The 22,535-nt window shown below is 42.0% G+C and overlaps 1 protein-coding gene and 1 long non-coding RNA gene across 4 annotated transcripts in view; one reads left to right on the top strand and one right to left on the bottom strand.

Annotated features, from left to right (window-relative positions):
* Nucleotides 1-4,862, bottom strand: part of LOC128699203 (HAUS augmin-like complex subunit 4) — a 47,406-nt gene extending 42,544 nt beyond the window's left edge. The window contains exon 1 of one of the 2 annotated variants that reach the window (XM_070096742.1): nucleotides 4,720-4,862. The gene's annotated coding sequence lies outside the window, so the exon portion shown is untranslated. Of the gene's footprint in view, nucleotides 1-4,624; nucleotides 4,647-4,719 lie in introns of those variants that run through there. The other variant, XM_070096741.1, reaches the window with a different exon arrangement.
* A 2,941-nt stretch (nucleotides 4,863-7,803) lies between these two features.
* LOC138854313 (uncharacterized) overlaps nucleotides 7,804-22,535 on the top strand; it is a 65,093-nt gene continuing 50,361 nt past the window's right edge. Inside the window, exons 1-2 of one of the 2 annotated variants that reach the window (XR_011393518.1) lie at nucleotides 7,804-8,069; nucleotides 8,601-8,776. This is a non-coding gene — a long non-coding RNA (uncharacterized lncRNA). The remainder of the gene's footprint in view (nucleotides 8,070-8,600; nucleotides 8,777-22,535) is intronic. The other variant, XR_011393517.1, reaches the window with a different exon arrangement.

Genomic DNA, 22,535 nt, shown 5'->3' with positions numbered 1-22,535 from the left:
GGAAGGTATTCAGGCTCAATTCAGGGAACTGGAGCACAGATCCAATTCCCTAGATCAAGAGCCCCTCACCAGCATCAAGGAACCTCACCAATGGAAATAAGTCACTCTGTCTGACTTTTTTGGGTTATCCTAGGTTCTCTACACATATGCTGCTATGTATGATAATCTATGTAACTGTATTTGTGTACCTGAATAAACTTACTTACTTGAGGGGTGTGGGTTTATAGAGTCAGGGGGAAAAGTTCATCACCTTTGTAACTTGCTCAGCTATCTTAACTTTGGGGTCCAGTTCCTGGACCCATTATGTACCTCTGTAATCTTTTGACTACCACCCACAGGATGGGTATGGGGTGAATAATAAAGATATTAAACAACTAACGGGGGTAAAAATTTCAGAAATCTACTCTGAAATTAAGAAGCTAACATTGTACTTGGTATTAGAATGTTAAGAAATGAACCAGACACTGTCACAATGAATCTTACTAAATGTCTAGAAGCAAATACACACAGATCTAAATGGAATGTAAAAACGTGCAATTAAATTAAGTAACACGTTCATTGTGTTTTGCTTGTGAGGACATAATTGTTTTTGTATGTGAAATATCTGACACTGTATACTTTTATTATTTATTGTAATGTGTGTTTTAAATAAAGTATAAAAAAAGTTACATTAAGTTTTATAACCTGCATGAACTGTGGAAAATTGCTTTTATCTGAATGTAACTAATTATGTACATAACAGTAAATGATAACAAAGATAATTATTATTTATCAATGTTACATAGATAAGTAGGAATTTGGGACACCTAGGTCGCAAAAAATGTCCCCCTTCGATACCTACCACTGTCATATCCACAAGTTGCTCTGGACCTATTAATTAAATGAAATATACATACACCAGGAATACTGGTAAATATATAAATTTGTGTACTGTATATTAAAAATAATAAATGGTACATATACACAATTACATAACAGAAGGAAAATATATCTTAGTATCACTCACCAGTTTGACTGGAGATTAATGTGTATCATACTCAGAAAACCTCACTCTAACTAAATCTATGAAAATAATCCTGGCCAAATCTAGAGACAAATCTAGAGAGCTTATCTGAGGTTCCTGGAGCTGTCTTGTCCAGTCGTCTGATATCTCAAGTTATGCAGGAATGCACATCCACCAATTTCGCCTCCTATTTGAGAGGTGTCAACACAATTTTAACCTCTAGAGCACTAAAAATTCTTCCCATTACACCCACGTTTGTACAAAATTCAAAACCAAGATGGCGAGTCTCGTCTGCGCAGACGCAGGCTTTCCGTTTTCTATGACATAAATATTATTAAATACAGTATGGCCATCTATTTACATATAAATACTGAATTTCTGGAAAATATATACAGTATTTTCCACATGAACTGTATCACTGTAGACAACAAGAGCATTTCACTCCTCCATGAAAGATGTGTTCATTTAATATCACAAACCTGCAAGTCCCTCCCAAGAAGCTCATTACTAGTAACACCTTCCTTAAATCACTTGTTAAAGCAACTGCTCAAAAAGAAAATTCTGGCCTAGCTGGTATTAATAAGTTATCACAAGGAGCTGAGTCTCGACCCCTGCAACCACAATTAGGTGGGTACTGATGGATCTAAACAGGAGTCTTCTGGCAGGGCTGCATCTGGTCTTGTTACCACCTACCTAGTTAATAACGATAACAAACTTGTTGAACAAGGTATAAGAATTAACAACTGGGCGTCTACATTGCAAACTGAATTGTTTGCAATCCTAATGGCGCTAAAGGTAACCTATGACACTGAGCTTGACTCTATCATCATTACTGATTCTATGTCATCACTGAAGGCTCTTGACTCATATAATGACTCCAACAACATGCTCATTGGAAAAACCAGGTATAGTTACTCAAAAATCCGGGACAAAGAAACTAATGTATAATTGCTATGGATCCCATCATACATTGGATTACTCCTTCATGATAAAATTGATATGTTAGCCAAGAAGAGTACCCAGAGGGAGAATGTAGAATATAACTTTGGTATATCTGTGTCTAGCATGAGGAATAATACTAGGAGAGAAGTAAATAATGAAAATGAATGTTATAGGAATGCAATAAGAAGCCTGAGTAAATCTGTAACCCACTGTGATAACATGAACGTAGATAAGTATGTTTATGTACCAGATATGTTTATAAGTATGTTTATGTTATGTATAATCTTGATCTTGTCAACAACCTATACCAGACTCTAGTGCAATTGCAAGTACCATTTCAAATTGTATTTTTATATTATAAGTTTATATTATAATTCCTACCATCTGCCCATTTAACTTTGCTTACCATTACTTAATTTTAGTCCCTTATATGTTTTCTCCTTTATTTTAGCTTTATATAACTATCCTAGTTTATATATTCACAATTGTTAAAATAATCAAGGTGCTATTCTTAGGTGCTAAAGTAGAATAAGTTCACAATTTTGCCATTATATTCCAAAGCTCATTTTTTTGATTACCACTTTATTGGTCACCACAACCTATATTAGTCCCTTTTATATTATAATTTTATACTATAATTCTAACTTTAAAAAATTACCTTTATAGTACTACCTACTATCATATTCCCAAGCTCCACTATTTGATCATCACTTTATTTGTATTAGTCCCTTAGCTCATTATTTTACATTTGTTAAATAATCCAGGTGCTATTTTTTAGCTTAAGACTATTTACTTTGTTTTATACTTAATTCAAATCTTATGATTACAAGCATTGATCCTGATACCAACCTCTTATTTAATGACTTAAATGAATCAAACAGTAACTGTAATTACTACACTGCAGAACAATCAAAGGCACTTCTCAGTGCCAACAACAACATAACTATATTTAACTACAATATCAGATCTTTAAGCAAGCATTACGATGACCTCATAGCATTACTAAATTCCTTACATGCCAATATGTCCATCATTACACTAACTGAAACCTGGCTAAAGCCTGATAGTACAGATGTCTATGCCATTCCTGGTTACACAGCCATACACAACTGTAGGCCAGATCAACAAGGGGGTGGCACAGCCATATACTACTCAGACCAACTAGAATGTATCACTAATACTTGCACAAGGGATGAACATGGGGAATATATAATAGCTAAATTCAAATCAAAGTACCTACAAAAACCTCATTGATAAACATCTACAGAGTTCCACAGTCAAACATTAGCCAATTTAGTCAAAATCTAGGAAGTATGATAACTGATGCACGCATGAACAAAGATCACTTACTACTCTCAGGTGACTTCAATATAAATCTCCTGCAAGACCAGGACCCACACGTTACTGAATTCACAAACACAATGAGTAACTGTATGTTACTACCAACAGTAACAAAACCTACAAGAGTTACAGAGACTAGTGTTTCCCTACTTGACCACATCTGGACCAACACCATATCCCCTTTAAAATCAGGCATAATTACAGATAATACCACAGACCACTACCCTACTTTCCTCATAACAACTCTTGGTAAACTACCCCAAGACACTACTAAAGTCACCTTCAGACTTCACAATGAGGCAGCCATTAATAACTTCACAACAGCAATAGCAAACATTGATTGGCACACTGAGCTAGAAACCTATACAGATATTGACGAATGTATTAATAATTTTCTAAAAAAAACCCAATACCTCTATAACAAGCACTGCCCTAAAAAAACTAAACAGATGACAGCAAAGAGACTGAACAGTCCCTGGCTAACACCCAGCATCCTCAAATCCATAAATACAAAACACCAATATGAAAAACAGTACAGAATGGGTCACATAACCAGAGACCAAACAAAACGTTACTCGTCAATCCTAACCAGCCTGATAAGAAGGGCAAAAAAATTGTATTATGAGAACAGATTATCCAACTTACGAGGTGATATAAAAAAGACCTGGAAAACCCTATCAGAAATTCTGGGAACAAAAAAGATATCACGAAATAGCGAAATAAAATTAGCAAAAACAGATGAACCCCAACTCCCACCAACAGAAATAGCAAACAGACTCAATGATTTCTTCTCCACTATAGGACAAAACCTTGCCAATAAAATCTCAAGCTCAGATACCCCACCAAATGACTACCTCACCGGCAACTACCCGAACACACTGTTCCTAGCTCCGACTAACCCATACGAAGTCTCCCTTATTATCAACGCACTAAAAAACAAGGCAGGAGATTTAAATACCTTACCACCCCTTATATACAAAAAAGTGTCACAAGTGCTATCACCAATCATTGCAACACTCTTTAACAAATCCATTGAATCCTCCACCTTCCCTACAGTACTCAAAATAGCAAGGGTCACCCCGATCCACACAGGAGGAGACCAAACAGAGTTGAATAACTATAGGCCAATATCCAACTTACACCCTCTCTCAAAAATCTTCGAAAAATTAATTCATAAACGAATCTACTCCTACCTTATCTCCCAAAACATACTCAACCCCTGCCAATTTGGATTCAGGCCTAATAAAAATACTAATGATGCTATTATACACATGCTAGAACATATATACACTGCAATAGAGAAAAAAGAAGTCCCACTGGGGATCTTCATTGACTTACGTAAAGCTTTTGATACAGTTGACCATGACTTGCTCCACGTAAAATTGTCACACTATGGTATAAGAGGGCACTCCCTCAACTACCTCAAGTCTTACCTCAGCAACAGAAGCCAATATGTGTACGCAAATGGGGCAAACTCTTCTGCACAACCAATTACAGTTGGTGTCCCACAGGGAAGTGTCCTTGGCCCTCTTCTCTTTCTCCTATACATAAATGACCTTCCAAATGCTTCGCAATTACTCAAACCCACACTATTTGCAGATGACACTACATACGTCTTCTCTCACCCGAGCCCAGTCACGCTAGCCAATACTGTAAATACCGAATTACAGAAAATATCTACCTGGATGAGGACTAACAAACTTACACTAAACATTGACAAAACCTACTTCATTCAGTTTGGTAACAGAGCTACAGATGTCCCTCTTAACATAATGATAAATGGATCACCTATCACAAAACTAACAGAGGGAAAATTCTTAGGAATCCACCTTGATAATAGACTCAAATTTCATACACATATACATCAAATTTCTAAGAAAATTTCCAAGACTGTAGGCATACTATCGAAGATACGGTACTATGTTCCACAGTCAGCCCTCCTGGCCCTATATCACTCTCTTATTTACCCCTATCTCACCTATGGAATTTGTGCATGGGGCTCAACAACAATTAACCATCTCAGACCACTAATTACCCAACAAAAGGCTGCAGTTAGAATGATAACAAATTCTCACTACAGGCAGCACACTCCACCAATATTCAATACACTAAACCTACTCACCATACAAAACATCCATACTTTTTACTGCACCTATTACATACATAGAACACTTAACTCTGATATTAACCCTCCCCTCAAACATCTCCTTGCCAACCTCAACAGAACACATGACCATAACACAAGGCACAGATCACTCTTTGATGTTCCTCGTGTCCATCTCACACTATGCAAAAACTCAATGCACATAAAAGGCCCTAAAATCTGGAATTCATTACCTGTAAATATAAAAGAAACACAACCTGTTTATAAATTCAAGTCTCTTCTCAAAGATTACTTACTCACCCAAAACCAAATAAATACTGAATAACTGAACATTATAAATTGTATATCTTAAATGTTTCTCACAATTATATCACATAAATGTTAAACCTAAAACCCAATCTAACTTTATTATTTTTTAAATACACTACCTAACAGAATCACTACCTAACTGAATGCAACCATATGACCTGTCTTTGTAATACTCACTTGTGCTTTATAGTTATCTGTTTACATTAATGTTTTATCACTGATTTCATCATTGCTTAGTAGCAGCGCTGTATAGTCCTTGTGGCTTAGCGCTTCTTTTTGATTATAATAATAATAATAATCATTGCTTAGTTAATCTTAAGTTAATTTTAAGCCAGCCCGTAATGCTATGCATAGTATAAGTGGCTTTGGCATACTGCTCTTATCTGTATTTTTTTTGTACCTCTGTATGTGTGCACAAATTGGAAATAAATAAATAAATAAATAAATGGAGCAACTTGCAATGTGAACAGACTGACTGATGTTGTAGTGGCCAGGCTTAGGCTTGGTTACAAGTACTTCTGGCAGTTTGGGAGACACACAGATGATGATCAAACTAAATGCAGATTATGTGATCAGGCATATGGTCACTGACTTGAACACTATGTGCTTAATTGTCCACTTATTGAGGAATACAGAGATAGACAATATAATAACCTATGTGACATGCCAAGATATCTTATTAATGAGAATAAGATACCAGATATACTAAGCAAATTTCCTAAATTTGCTTGTAACAGATAAATGAACTGTAGATATGTAGATATAAATCAATATGTACACCTGTTAACCCTTTTGGGGCCTAGTTCCTAGACCTTTTGTGTATTCATATGCTCTTGTGCTACCGTCCACAGGATGGATATGAGGTGCACAATAAACTAGCCACTTCGGTGGCAAAATCTAATCTAACAAGAGTACCCCTCTGACAACGTGAAAAAAAAAAAACTGTCCCGTTCAGGTCCAGTAGACCACAGCGTAAACTTTAGAGGTAGACATACGAGTCATGGTACGTGATGAGGTATCACATTGGGCGCCTGTGACGAGCGGGGTCCCATGGGGGTCAGTCCTAGGACCAGTACTATTTCTGGTATATGTGAATAACATGATGAAAGGGATAAAGTCAGAAGTGTCCCTGTTTGCAGATGATGTGAAGTTAATGAGGAGAATTAAATCAGATGAGGATCAGGCAGGACTACAAAGAGACCTGGACAGGCTGGACACCTGGTCCAGCAACTGGTTACTCAAATTTAACCCCGCCAAATGCAAAGTCATGAAGATTGGGGAATGGCAAAGAAGACCGCAGACAGAGTATAGGCTAGGTGGCCAAAGACTGCAAACCTCACTCAAGGAGAAAGATCTTGGGGTGAGTATAATACCGAGCACGTCTCCGGAAGCACACATCAACCAGATAACTGCTGCAGCATATGGGCGTCTGGCAAACCTAAGAATAGCGTTCCGATACCTCAGTAAGGAATCGTTCAAGGCTCTGTACACCGTGTATGTCAGGCCCATACTGGAGTAAGCAGCACCAGTTTGGAATCGACACCTAGTAAAGCACGTCAAAAAATTAGAAAAAGTGCAAAGGTTTGCAACAAGGCTAGTTCCAGAGCTATGGGGAATGTCCTACGATGAAAGGTTATGGGAAAGTGGCTTGACGACACTGGAGGACAGGAGGGTTAGGGGAGACGTGATAACGACATACAAAATACTGCGAGGAATAGATAAGGTGGACAGAAACAGGATATTCCAGAGAAGGAACACAGAAACAAGGGGTCGCACTTGGAAGTTGAAGACTCAGATGAGTCAAAGGGCTGTTAGGAAGTATTTCTTCAGTCACAGAGTTGTCAGGAAGTGGAATAGTCTAGCAAGTAAGGTAGTGGAGGGAGAAACCATACATAGTTTTAAGACGAGGTATGATAAAGCTCATGGAGCAAGGAGAAGACCTAGTAGCGATCAGTGAAGAGGCGGGGCCAGGAGCTGAGTCTCGACTCCTGGAACCATAAATAGGTTGAAGGTGGTGATGAGGGTCTCTTGATCCAAGGAATGTGATCTATGTCACCTGGGAGTGAAGTTATCCTCCCGGGTGGTCCATGACCCCCGCGGGCTGAGCGCTCCACCATGAGTAGTTCTGGTAGTGGGGGTATAGTAGTGCCATCTAATGATGATAGTGGTGGTATAGTAGTTTCATCTGGTGGTGGTAGTCAGAGTTAGTTAGGTTATCAGTGATGGTGTTATACTGCAGGTCAGGACAGTGACCAACCTCAAGGTCACTTCAAGTCAGTTGAAATTCAGTAGTCGTACAGAAGGGAAGTGCTGCTTCTCCTGCCACCCTGCCGGCTTTACCGCTTCATCCTTTTAATACACCTAAATAACGTAAGTATTGTTTGGTGACGTATTTGTCAGTACAATAACAGTTGAGCTGCAGCTCCTGGTTCCCACCACCAGTTTGGTCACCAAATTATTAATATTTTAAGTCTTAATTTTCTTTGGGGGTCTAATGTCTTGGGAGGGGGTGGGTGATCGACCTTAGTGGAGGGGTTTTGATGTGAGGAACTGGAGCTACTCCTCTTCCTCTGATCAAACAATAACTCTCACACTAGGCATTACATAACCCATAATGGTGTATCCAGTTCTGGGCAATTTTTTTCCCATTATTGAAAAATAACTTAGTGAATGTCTCTTGATCCAAGGAACTTGCGCCTTGTGATCCAGATATAGACTTCCATGTACACAAATTGTTAGTCATCAGGTTTAAGTGAAAGAAATATTTATAAAGAAAAAGCTTTACTATGTTAAACATTAACTGGTATATCGGGCAGTAATGTTACTAGTTTATATTAATGGTAATGTTTACCTATAAATGTGTGCAATGTTCATGGTTATAATGTGAATGTTTTGTTTCAGGTGTGGTAACTGGAGTGCTGTCTGGCTGCTGCAACATTGATCAACACAGCAACATTGACCAGTCTGAGGCGTGGAGACAACCACACTAGTTAATGGTCTGACCCATAACGTTTAGTGTTATATGGAGATGCAGCAGTTGGAGACGTCGTTAGAGGTGGGCGGGGCCCACTTGTAAGGTATTTCCAGGTTATAAGTCCACTAAAGTTTGGTTATTGAAGCAGATGGTAATTGTATTAGGTGGGAAGGTGGTGGGGAGAGTATAGGAAAGATTGTAAGTAATTGATATCAAAAGTACCTTAGTGGGAAATATTAGCTTATCTCCCCACCAGAGATGAAATCTCTGGCCAGAAAATAATGAGGAATGTATTTTATAGGTTACCTTGAATGGGGTGAAAATAAAAATTGGAGAAATGGGTTGTAAACCTTAGAATTTAAGACTGATTAGATTTTAGGAAGTAATATCTTTATTATGTAGTCTATACCCATCGTGCAAGATTGTAGGAAGCAGAGATGAAATGGGTGATATATCATGGCTCAGTTGGTAGGGGCCCCCCGTCAACTGAAGAACAGATTCGATCCCGGGCACAAGTGGGCATGTTCCCTTGTATCCATTGGCACTATTCACAAAAAGTAGGAACCCTGCAGCAGGCCTACTGGCCCTGAGCAGGCCTACTGGTAGGGGTTGCATCATGGGGGAATATAAATACCCCAATAAAAATGTCGTAGATGTCATCCTGACATGATTGTGTAATTGTTAATCTACTGGTTTAATTATACTGAGATAGTTTAGTGTGGTGAGGGTAATGGTAGAGGTCTTGATGCCGGGTGTAAGGAAAGCCTATTAAATCAGGCATATCCATTATTAAGACGTAAGAAAGGAGCACTGAAGCAGGCTTATTGGCCCATGTTAGGCAGGTCTCTCAACCATTCATTTGTCTAACCTATTTTTAAAACTACACAGCCAAAGTTTTAGCTTCACATGACGGGATAAATTTTCCTTAGGCAGAATATATTATAGCCGGAAAAATCAATAACATTTCCTCAGAAATGTGGAATTAACCACATCTTCCTATTTTCAGTAGAGTTGAAGAGGACCTGGCCAAGTTGTAGAGGGCCTGGCCAAGTAATTTTATGCTTTGAAGTCCCAAAAATATTTTCAGTAGTATAACCTTGTGCGTTTAGCGCTTACGACGCCAGAGTCTGTATTAGAGCGTCTTGGGGGGGGGAAGCGTATGTTTTGAAATTGCCTTGTACAGTATATATATTTAGAGACTGTTGGTGGCCCGGTGGCCTGGTGGCTAAAGCTCCCGCTTCACACACGGAGGGCCCGGGTTCGATTCCCGGCGGATGGAAACATTTCGACAAGTTTCCTTACACCTGTTGTCCTGTTCACCTAGCAGCAAATAGGTACCTGGGTGTTAGTCGACTGGTGTGGGTCGCATCCTGGGGGACAAGATTAAGGACCCCAATGGAAATAAGTTAGACAGTCCTCGATGACGCACTGACTTTCTTGGGTTATCCTGGGTGGCTAACCCTCCGGGGTTAAAAATCCGAACGAAATCTTATCTTATCTCTAGACTGATTAATCTTGCCTAGACCCTTCTCACCCCTCAAGGAAGGTTCCTTGATGTTGGTGAGGGGCTCTTGATTTAGGGAATTGGATCTGTGTTCCAGTTCCCCGAATTAAGCCTGAATGCCTTCCACATCCACCCCAGGCGCTGTATAATCCTCCGGGTTTAGCGCTTCCCCCTTGATTATAATAATTGCCTAGACCCCCTTGATTTTACCTAGACCCCCTTGATTTTACCTAGACCCCCTTGATTTTACCTAGACCCCCTTGATTTTACCTAGACCCCCTTGATTTTACCTAGACCCCTCTTAATTTTTACCTAAACCCCTTTGATTTTTATCTAGACCCTCTTGATTTTTTACCTAGACCCCCTCGATCCTGCCTTTACGTCCCTTCAACACCCCTTGCGCCGCCACTGCTCTGCATATTAGTAAGGCCCATACCTGGAGTATACTACATAGTTGTAGTGTATATATACAACACTTTGTAGAGCTACAATTATTTAGTTTCTATCAATTTATAGAATTAGGCGGTGTTAAGTAGGATAGGTAAGGTATAGAACTGGAGAATCTGCTATATGCATTATGAATGCATATAGCATCCACAAAGGGGGCAGTAAAGCAACAGCAAAGAACTACAGACCGATAGCACTAACATCCCATATCATAAAAATCTTTGAAAGGGTCCTAAGAAGCAAGATCACCACCCATCAAGAAACCCATCAGTTACACAACCCAGGGCAACACGGGTTTAGAACAGGTTGCTCCTGTCTGTCTCAACTATTGGATCACTACGACAAGGTCCTAAATGCACTAGAAGATAAAAAGAATGCAGATGTAATACATACAGACTTTGCAAAAGCCTTCGACAAGTGTGACCATGGCGTAATAGCGCACAAAATGCGTGCTAAAGGAATAACAGGAAAAGTCGGTCGATGGATCTATAATTTCCTCACTAACAGAACACAGAGTAGTAGTCAACAGAGTAAAGTCCGAGGCAGCTATGGTGAAAAGCTCTGTTCCACAAGGCACAGTACTCGCTCCCATCTTGTTCCTCATCCTCATATCCAACATAGACAAGGATGTCAGCCACAGCACCGTGTCTTCCTTTGCAGATGACACCCGAATCTGCATGACAGTGTCTTCCATTGCAGACACTGCAAGGCTCCAGGCGGACATCAACCGAATCTTTCAGTGGGCTGCAGAAAACAATATGAAGTTCAACGATGAGAAATTTCAATTACTCAGATATGGTAAACACGAGGAAATTAAATCTTCATCAGAGTACAAAACAAATTCTGGCCACAAAATAGAGCGAAACACCAACGTCAAAGACCTGGGAGTGATCATGTCGGAGGATCTCACCTTCAAGGACCATAACATTGTATCAATCGCATCTGCTAGAAAAATGACAGGATGGATAATGAGAACCTTCAAAACTAGGGAGGCCAAGCCCATGATGACACTCTTCAGGTCACTTGTTCTATCTAGGCAGGAATATTGCTGCACACTAACAGCACCTTTCAAGGCAGGTGAAATTGCTGACCTAGAAAATGTACAGAGAACCTTCACGGCGCGCATAACGGAGATAAAACACCTCAATTACTGGGAGCGCTTGAGGTTCCTAAAACTGTATTCCCTGGAACGCAGGCGGGAGAGATACATGATTATATACACCTGGAAAATCCTAGAGGGACTAGTACCGAACTTGCACACGAAAATCACTCACTACGAAAGCAAAAGACTTGGCAGACGATGCAACATCCCCCCAATGAAAAGCAGGGGTGTCACTAGCACGTTAAGAGACCATACAATAAGTGTCAGGGGCCCGAGACTGTTCAACTGCCTCCCAGCATACATAAGGGGGATTACCAACAGACCCCTGGCAGTCTTCAAGCTTGTGATGTTCAGCTGGGCTTGTGAGGTCTGTGGGGAGACCTAATTTAACCAATTATATGGTCACACCTTGCCTTGGCAAACGTCTGTAGCCACGCCCATGTCTGAGGTCTTTTGTTCTTGACGGCGTCAGACCTAGGCGTCAGGTCGTACACGTGGTTGTGGAGGGTGCTTGGACCACCATAAAAGCCCAAGGAAGAGCATGATCAGGAGATTCGAGCGGAGCTGCTGCTGGGGTGCAGAGCTCCTGAGCAGAGACTTCGAGCGGAGCTGCTGCTGGGGTGCAGGGCTCGGGAGAAGGCTGCTGAAGTCTCTGGAGGAGACTGTTGGAGGCATTGGGCAGAGTACTGGCTTGGCGCAGTACTCGTGCTGTGTAGGTCTTGGGACCTGTGGCTTAGTTCCTGTGATGAACTGCCCTCTGAACTATATTGTAAGTTACATTCATTTTGGTCAAGTTGATTGTTTTCCCTGTCTCACTGCTTATACATACCATCCCATTTATCTAAACCACAATAATGTTCTCCTGTTCCCAAATATATTATTGTACAAGGACTCAGTAATAAACTGTGTTTGAGTAGAATAGTAATATTCACTGTCCCCGTTATTTGCTCATTTCTCCATTTATTTATGTTTAGTTAAAGTAGTGAGAGGGTGAGTAGTGTGGAGTGGTGGATAGAGTAATGAGAGGTGAAGTTGTAGTCACCAGTGACCTCACATTACCTACCAACCTCCACACTCGTCCCTCCTACCGCTCACCTCTCCTGTCACATTACCTACCTACCGCTGGCCGCTAATCACTCTACTCACTCTCTCCTGCCTACTCCCTCCGATTACTCCCATATTCCCCACTTATATCCGATACATTCTAATACCCCCCTACATGACAAGCTGGCACTGGACAAGCACCTAAAGTCGGTTCCTGACCAGCAGGGCTGTGGCTCGTACGTTGGTTTGCGTGCAGCCAGCAGCAACAGCCTGGTTGATCAGGCTCTGATCCACCAGGAGGCCTGGTCACAGACCGGGCCGCGGGGGCGTTGACCCCCGGAACTCTCTCCAGGTAAACTCCAGCAGGGGAGAGTAATCTCCCCTGAAGGCATAGATTACGTAGAACTGTTGGCCTGGAAACCCCACCAACGACCTTCAGTAACTGTGGAATCTGTTATTGCACGTGGTTTCCGTGGAGATGTTGGTGGGTTTCAGGCTTTGGGTAGTGGTTGTGGTGGGTGTTCTACGTATTTTATGCCTTTGGCCAAACTGTAGAAAGTTAAATATTGGTTCATTGAGTTGAAATTGTGTAATCGTTTTGGGAAATATAAGCGATGTTCAGGTTCCTATGAATGTAAAAGTATTGGAGTTCAGAATTGCAGTTGGTTTGATTTAAGATTTCGTTTGGATTTTTAACCCCGGAGGGTTAGTCACCCAGGATAACCCAAGAGTCAGTGCGTCATCGAGGACTAACTTATTTCCATTGAGGTCCTCAATCTTGTCCCCCAGGATGCGACCCACACCAGTCGACTAACACCCAGGTACCTATTTGCTGCTAGGTGAAAAGGACAATAGGTGTAAGGAAACGCGTCGAAATGCTTCCACCCTCCGGGAATTGAACCCGGGCCCTCCTTGTGTGAAGCCAGAGCTTTACTACTTAGCCGGTGGCCTGGTGGCTAAAGTCTAACGCTTCTGGCAGCAGACGTTAATGATGAAAATAATGAAAACCTCTGTAATCTGAAGTGTTAGTCGGTGGAAAGGATTCACTAACATTTGATGCTGATAAACTCTCCGGGGGGGGGGGGGGAGACCATGTTGCTGAAAGTCAATCAGGTTTGAATCAGAAAACTTTCACTACTCTCCTTTAAAGTCAGATAACGCATAACGGATATAAAACGCCTCAATTACTGGGAGCGCTTGAAGTTCCTGAACCTGTACTACCTGGAACACAGGCGGGAGAGATACATGATTATATACACCTGGAAAATCCTAGAGCTGTGGCTCGTACGTTGGTTTACGTGCAGCCAACAGTAACAGCCTGGTTGATCAGGCTCTGATCCACCAGGAGGCCTGGTCACAGACCGGGCCGTGGGGGTATTGACCTCCGGAACTCTCTCCAGGTAAACTCCAGGTAAACAACGAAAGCAAAAGACTCCGCAGACAATGCAACATCCCCCCAATGAAAAGCAGGGGTGTCACTAGCACGTTAAGAGACAATACAATAAGTGTCAGAGGCCCGAGACTGTTCAACTGCCTCCCAGCATACATAAGGGGGTGGCCTGGTGGCTAAAGCTCCCGCTTCAAACACGGAGGGCCTGGGTTCGATTCCCGGTGGGTGGAAACATTTCGACAGGTTTCCTTACACCTGTTGTCCTGTTCACCTAGCAGCAAATAGGTACCTGGGTGTTAGTCGACTGGTGTGGGTCGCATCCTGGGGGACAAGATTAAGGACCCCAATGGAAATAAGTTAGACAGTCCTCGATGACGCACTGACTTTCTTGGGTTATCCTGGGTGGCTAACCCCCCGGGGTTAAAAAATCTGAACGAAATCTTATCTTACCAATAGACCCCTAGCTGTCTTCAAGCAGGCACTGGACAAGCACCTAAAGTCGGTACCTGACCAGCCGGGCTGTGGCTCGTACGTTGGATTGCGTGCAGCCAGCAGTAACAGCCTGGTTGATCAGGCTCTGATCCACCAGGAGGCCTGGTCACAGACCGGACCGTGGGGGCGTTGACCCCCGGAACACTCTCCAGGTAAACTCCAGGGGATGACAGCGGAGACCAGGACGGATGCTTAACCCACACAGTACATTTTCCCTCCATCTGTTCTGGAAACTCCTTGTGCATCTTTACTACTAAACAAAACTAGGTTATCTACAACTTATTATTTTTATTGTTATTCAGAGATATCCATTAAGAAGGATACATTCCTTGTTAATCCGTAAACATTAGAAGGGTGTTTGTGTGTACAGTGGTCCCTCGTTGTTCGTAATTAATCCGTTCCTGGAGCTGTTACTATAAACGAAATTTACGATTTATGAATCAATTTTCCCCATTAGAAATAATGTAAATACAATTAATCCATTCCTGACACCCAGAAGTATTAAAACAAAAAATTTTTAACATGAAATATACATGTAGTACATAAACAATACAATGGGAAATGATGAATGAAACATTAACAGCATAACACTTACCTTTATTGGAGATTCTTCTTAGTGTATGGGAGACTGGAGGAGGAGGAGGAGGAGGAGGAGAGTGGATTGTTTATAGTTTGGAAGGGGAATCCCCTTCCATCAATACCTCAGGTACCATTTGCTTTTCTGGGGTTGCTTTTCTTCTCTGTTTCTTAATGCCACTAGGACCACCTTGAGAGTCACTGGAGTCCTGTCTCACAAAATAACTGTGGAGAGAGCTCTGTTTCTGGCGTCTCTTTAACCCTTCCCTAAAATGGCCCAAGACTTTGTCACTGTACATGTTGCCAACCTGGCTTGCAACAACCTTGTTAGGGTGATGTTTCTCCATAAAGCTTTCCATCTTACCCCACATAGTAAAAACCTCTTTAATTTCTGAAGAAGGCACCTTCTTCCATCTCTCTTCCTCCTCCTCTGCAGCAAGATTCTGAGCTGCGATGTGTTGCTCTTCCTGCTGAAGCTCTTGCAGCTCCTCAGTGGTGAGCTCTTCATTGTGGTCTTCCACCAATTCTTCCACATCCTCCAAACTCGCATCCAACCCCATGGAACTCCCCAGTGCCACAGTTGATTTTACAACAGACATAGGCTCATTAGGGTCAGTCCCAAATCCTTCAAAATCCCTCTTGTCAACACAATCTGGCCACAGTTTTCTCCAGGCAGAGTTCAAAGTCCTGGTAGTCACTCCTTCCCAAGCCATACCTATAAGGGTTATGCAGTGGAGGATGCTGAAGTGTTCTCTTCAAAATTCCCTTAGGGTCAAGTGAGTGTCTGTGGTCACAGTCAAGCACCTGTGAAACATTGCTTTTGTGTAGAGTTTTTTAAAGTTTGCAATAACCTGCTGGTCCATGGGTTGGAGGAGAGGAGTGGTATTCGGGGGCAAGAACTTTAGTGTGATGAACCCAAACTCCTCGAAAATTAGGTCATCCAAGTTTGGAGGATGAGCAGGTGCACTGTCCATTACTAGCACGCACTTGAGATCCAATTTCTTTTCCAGGAGATACTCCTTCACACTAGGGCCAAACACTTCATTGAACCACTCGACGAAAATTTCCCTCGTGACCCATGCCTTACTATTAGATTTCCAAAACACACAATTTACTCTTCATAACATTGTTTTTCCTGAACACACTGGGATTTTCAGAATGGTACACTAGTAATGGTTTCACTTTGAAATCCCCACTAGCATTAGCACAGAACATTAGCGTCAGCCTGTCTTTCATAGGCTTGTGTCCTGGCATTGCCTTTTCCTCTTGTGTAATGAAGGTCCTCTTTGGCATTTTTTTCCAAAAGAGGCCTGTTTCGTCACAATTGAACACTTGTTCAGGTTTCAGTCCTTCACTGTTTATGTACTCCTGGAATTCATGCACATATTTTTCAGCCGCCTTGTGGTCCGAACTGGCAGCCTCAGCATGCCTTACCACACTGAGTATGCCAGTACGGTTCTTAAATCTCTCAAACCAGCCTTTGCTGGCCTTTTAATATCTCTTAATACAAAGGTTGAAGAAGCAGTAAAAGAATGGAAGAACAACTTAGACAACCAGTTCAGTGACTACTTTGCTCTCCAAGAAAATAAAACTGAACAAGATAAACTATCGGACGCAGTAATAGTTAACAGTCCACTTTTTCCCAGTGATATGAACCAAACAACAGTAAAGAAATTACTCTGCAGATCATAAAGGACCAAACAAGTGTTATTATACCAGAGTCAGAAATAAAAGAAGCCAGGTTACTAGGATCCCATGATAGAAAAAGTGTTATGCTTAGATTCCACTCACATGACAGGAAAAAAAAGACTTAATTATTGCATCTATTAATGTAAAGAAAGAGGTGTACATAAATGAGTGTGTTACCAAAAAACGTCAGAACCTCCTGTATAGAGTCAGAAAACTTAAGTGGGAGAATAATGACACAATACACCAATGCTTCACACGGGATGGGAAAATTCTAGTTAGGAAAACAAATGTAGGTCAACTGTACACAATCACGAACGAGAATGATCTATCACGATTTCTCAGGGATACTAATCTTAGAGAATAACTAAACAATGTCCAACCTAAAAGCCTACGTAATGTAGTGTATGTTTTGTTCCATTATTGTTCAAATTTCATTGTACAATCTCTTAGTAATTAAATAATCAACTACCTCATTTTGTGATTTTACTAGTAAGCATAAGTCACCTTATGTAATTTTCTTATTTACTATTGTTTGCTTAAACATTAGCTGAATTGATACTTTCTCTGTCCATATTACTACCTCATATTTTTTAAGTACTATCAATTGATATTACTTACTAAAATTAATAATTACCATTTTTATTATAATTTCAGTTTACTCTTAACATTTTTGACATTTAATAACCATTACTTGTCTAATTACCTTTACCTATTTTAATACCACATTTACTATCTTAGAGTACTCTTAATTACCTTGTATTGCCAAATAACCTCAAGTATAACTACCAGTGCAATATTGAATGAAATAAACATTACTTTTTCACTTTTTTTGTAATCATTATTACTTACTAAAATTTTATTAAACACCATATTTACTACCAGTCAATTTTACTTTTGTACATTAAACATTATTTTATACTTCCCATAACATTTTGTTGCCAAATTTTCAAGTTTGTATATTCAACTCCAACCTTTATATTATCCTTTGTACCTGTGTACCTGTCTACCATCCTACTATCATATTATACCAAGACATTACCATTGTTATTTTTTACTATTATTCTTTTGGTACTTTAATTGTGAATTTTATTTTGTCAATTTAAATCTAGTTATACTCTTGATCTTGTCAACAACCTATACCAGACTCTAGTGCAATTGCAAGTACCATTTCAATTTGTATTTTTATATTATAAGTTTATATTATAAGTCCTACTCTAAGATTGTTTTCATATCTTAGTGACTATATTGTGTGTGCAATTAGTGTATATTTCAATTATATTATTATTCAAGGCCCTTAACAATCTTTTGCTAACTAGTACCAACTACCTCATATATTTTTTTTCTTTTTTCTACTTTTTTTTATTCTTTTGCTACCTTAACTTGTATATTTTATCTTGTCAATTTAAATCTAGTTATACTCTAATTCTTGTAAACAACTTATATAACACCTTAGTGCAATTACAACTGAGAGTCTTGTGCCTTTTTTATATCATTAGATTAAACTCAGTTGTACTATAGCTCCCTCTTCAAGGGGGGCTCCTTGGCATGGTGAAGAGGCTCTTGGTCTGAGGAATTAGACCTGTCGGTCTTCTTCCTCAGACCGAACCTAATTACCCCCCATTCTCCCCTCCCCTATCCCATCCTCCCCTTTTTCCATTCCTCCTCCTCCTCCCCACCCCTCCCTTTGCCCTTCCTCTTTTTGGCCTTTGGGATTTCTCCCACAGGCGCGCTAGTTCCTAGGTAGGGGAAAGGACACCGGGGTCCATCCCATTCCGTTGAGGTTCTTGGCGGTGGCGTAGTTTGCCGTGGAATCTGGATCGCCTGGGGATGTCCCGATCCCTCTCCGATATCCCGGAGTAGCTTTGGGTGTCTTTCGGGCAACGGGTGTATCTCTGGAAGCCACCTTTCGGATTCTGGGGGTGGTGGCCGAAGGAGGTATGCTTTGTGGCGGATATCCGGCCGCCCTCTCTTTTGTCCACCGAGGTAGCTTGGCAGATGTGAGGTTGCTATCCCGGATTGCTGGTTTACTGGCATGAAGGGTAGGGTATGGCACGGGTTCCATGCTGCATCTGTGCTACTAGCGGTGCTGAGGTCCTCTTTTGCGCGGAGGGAGATTTCCGGCCCTTTCATTCCTCCTGGGAACTATTCCTCCCCGCTCCCCCCTTTTTTTTATTCTTTTTTTATTTTTATTTTCTTTTCTTTCTTTTTTTTTTCTTAAAAACAAAAAGCAAAGGAGTAACCTAACCATGGAGAACCCAATCCATAAACCCACTACCCTCTGGCCCCTTCTTGATACCGCACCCCATTCTGACCCTGCCTTGTGTTTAGACCACTCTTCGGACACTCCTGATGCCCCTGTACCTCTTGCTGGTGCTGTTTCCTCACCCGCTTCAGGTACCGGGGCTTCGACTGACTCCTTCGATTTGTCTGAACTCCGCTCTCCTTTGACTATGCTTCCGGCTTCTCCCTCTACGGTACAGCAATTTTTGAATCGCCCGCCCGTTTCACGCCGGACCAACTCGGTCCTACTACTAAACGCCAACATCAATCTCCTGATGATGCTCCTTCGTTACCTTCCCATTCTACTCGGAAAAGACCGACACGTCAAGCACTCCCTCTCCACGCTCCGTTTCGGACTCGTCAAACACTCCCTCTCCACGCTCAGTTTCGGACACGTCAAGCACTCCCTCTCCACGCTCAGTTTTGAACCACACAATGGACTAAATTCTTTACTTTAAGACCGACTTCTTCTTCTGCCTACCTTTCTGACCATAGTATTGGCAAAGCGCTCCTGCGTCATGTTGGTAGAGATTTAATTTCATGCTCTCAAGAGCGGTACGCGCATCGTCACTGTCCAGAATGCTACCCAAGCTCATGATCTTTCTCTCCTTTCGAATATCGATACTACTCCTATCACTATTGAAAAACATCTTTCTCTCAATTCTTGTAGTGGTACTGTCATTCTGCCCCATACCATAGTCCAACAGAATTTCCAGTCATGTGGCAATGACATTCTTGAACAGCTGGAACTCCAGGATCTCCCGGGGGTGGAGACGTTACCCTTGCAATGTGGCTAGTTTAACTTTTGACAGCCAAGAACTCCCGTCCTCCGTATGTGTCGCGGGACATCGGTTACAAGTTCGAAAGGTGATACCTACACCGCAACAATGTAGAAATTGCTGGCGTTTTGGTCACCCAGTGAAATATTGCAGATCTATGGCCGAATGCCAAGTCTGTGGTGCCAACGACCATTCTAATACATCTTGCAGTCAACCTCCATCTTGCCTTAATTGTAATGAAGCTCGCCCTTCGTATTCCCGCCGTTGCCAGGTCTACTTAAATGAACGTGAAATCCGTTGCCTCAGAGGCAGAAGGTCTCCCTTATGCTATGGCAGTTACTCATCTCCGCCTCCAAGGGAGACTACCCCGTGTTTCTTATTCTCGTGTTTCCAAACATCCCCCCACTTCTGGGGTCCCATCTTCTGCAGCCTCCTCTGTTGTTACCCCTCCCATAGCCACTCTGGCATCTAATCCTTTTGCTGTCCTTGGCTCTGATGTCCCGACTACAACTCAGTCTGTTCTCACATCTTCGCGTCCTTCCTCACAAGCCCCAGTATCGAGTATCGACAAGACCTCGTTCGACACCTAATACCAATCACACCTCTACTTCTCAGAAGTCCAACAAATCCACATTGCTCAAATCTTCTTTGCCCCTTCCTTCCTTTCTTCCACCTCCACACTTTACCTTTCCAGTCTCTGTACCTAGTTCTTCCCCTCTCTCTGGCTCTATTACAAGTGTGGAGATTCACCCTCCTCCTCGTACTATGCCTTCCACCCCCGTCCCCTCCCAAGTTTCTCCCTCTTCTGCCACCTCCCAGGTTTCTGCCTCTTCTGTCCCCCCCACACTTCATCTCCAGCCCCTTACACTCTTCCCTCCCCCTCTACTTTGGTACAGTCCATTACTGTCCCAATCTTTACTCACCCTCCTCCTTCTATCTCCAATATGGTCTCCCATACATCTTTGAATTCAGAAACACTTGAAGCCATTTCAGAATATATTGCAGAGACTAAACCTTCAATGGACACTGATTCACTTCCTGTTCCTTCTCTTCCCTCTCTTCCATCTTCACAACCCCATTCTTCGCAACGCTCCATTCCTTCGCTACTTGAACGTCTTCCAATGCCACCACATATTGACTTTTCTAACCCCTCTAGTCGTAGGTGCCTTTACCTACAGATTCCTGGTATTTTCTTCATCGCCAATCATGGCCTATTTACAGTGGAATATCCGCGGCCTCAGGGGTAATCGGGGTGAGCTTCAGATGTTGCTTTCCAGGTTTTCACCTGTTGGTGCTTTCTTACAAGAACCAAAATTACACTCGGCTGTTTTCCAACCTATCTCAGGGGCTATAATTTATTGTATTCTTCGGATCCTTTCTCAGACGGGACCTTTAATGAAAGTGCCCTTCTTCTACACAATGATATTCCGTACTGTCAACTATTTGTCCATACCTCGCTGCATTACACTGCAGCCCGTATCCACTTGAATAAGTGGTTTACAATATGTTCTTTATATCTCTCTCCTTCTTGAGCATTTTCTATCCCAGACTTTGCCTTTCTTGTTTCATCATTACCACCACCACTTCTGTTACTTGGTGATTTTAATGCCCACCATTTCCTCTGGGGGGGGTCTCATTGTGACTCACGTGGCATCCAGTTGGAGGCTTTTCTCGCCTCTTACCCCCTCCATGTTTTAAATACGGGTACTCCCACCCATTTTGATCCTCGTACTCATACTCTCTCTTGCATCGATCTATCAGTCTGCTCTTCCTCCACTGCACTAGACTTCACCTGGTCTGTTCTACCGGACTTGCATGACAGCGATCATTTTCCAATCATTCTTACTTCTCCTTCCTATTCACCACCTTTCCGTAGCCCTCGCTGGCAATTTGATCGGGCAAATTGGGATCTTTACTCACACCTCACTGCTTTTAGTGAGGTTCCTTCTTCATCCTCCATTGATGAGCTCCTACACATCTTCTCGACATCAGTTTATACCGCAGCTTCTCATTCTATACCCCAAACCTCAGGCAGGCATTCTCAGAAGTGCGTGCCTTGGTGGTCTCCTGCTTGTGCTCGTGCAGTACGTTTGAAACGCGCTGCATGGGGCAGGTACCAGTACAATAGAACCGCTGAGAGACTTCTTGATTTTAAGCAGAAGCGTGCGATCGCTCGCCGTGTCATCCGTGAAGCTAAACGCACTTGTTGGCGAGACTGTTTCCACCATCACCTCTGCTTCTTCTATGAGTGCAGTCTGGAAAAAAGTGAGGAAATTGAGTGGTAAATACTCTCCTGACCCGGCTCCTGTTCTACGAGTCACTGGTGTTGATGTAGCAAACCCTCTCGACGTTGCCATTGAACTTGGCACACATCTGGTCCGTATTTCCCGAGGGCTCCATCTATGCCCCTCGTTTCTTTCCTCTAAGTCTGCCAGAGAGTTAGTACCCTTGGACTTTTCTTCTCTCAGAGAAGAACAGTATAATGTGCCTTTTATACTAGAGGCAACGCTCTCAGCTTGCCGATCATCGGCAGCTGGGCCTGACGACATTCATATTCGT

The sequence above is a fragment of the Cherax quadricarinatus genome, chromosome 54 (genome assembly GCF_038502225.1).
Source record: "Cherax quadricarinatus isolate ZL_2023a chromosome 54, ASM3850222v1, whole genome shotgun sequence".
Classification (NCBI taxonomy): domain Eukaryota; kingdom Metazoa; phylum Arthropoda; class Malacostraca; order Decapoda; family Parastacidae; genus Cherax; species Cherax quadricarinatus.
Note: the sequence above shows the minus strand (reverse complement) of the source record. Positions and strands in the feature narration are given on the sequence as shown.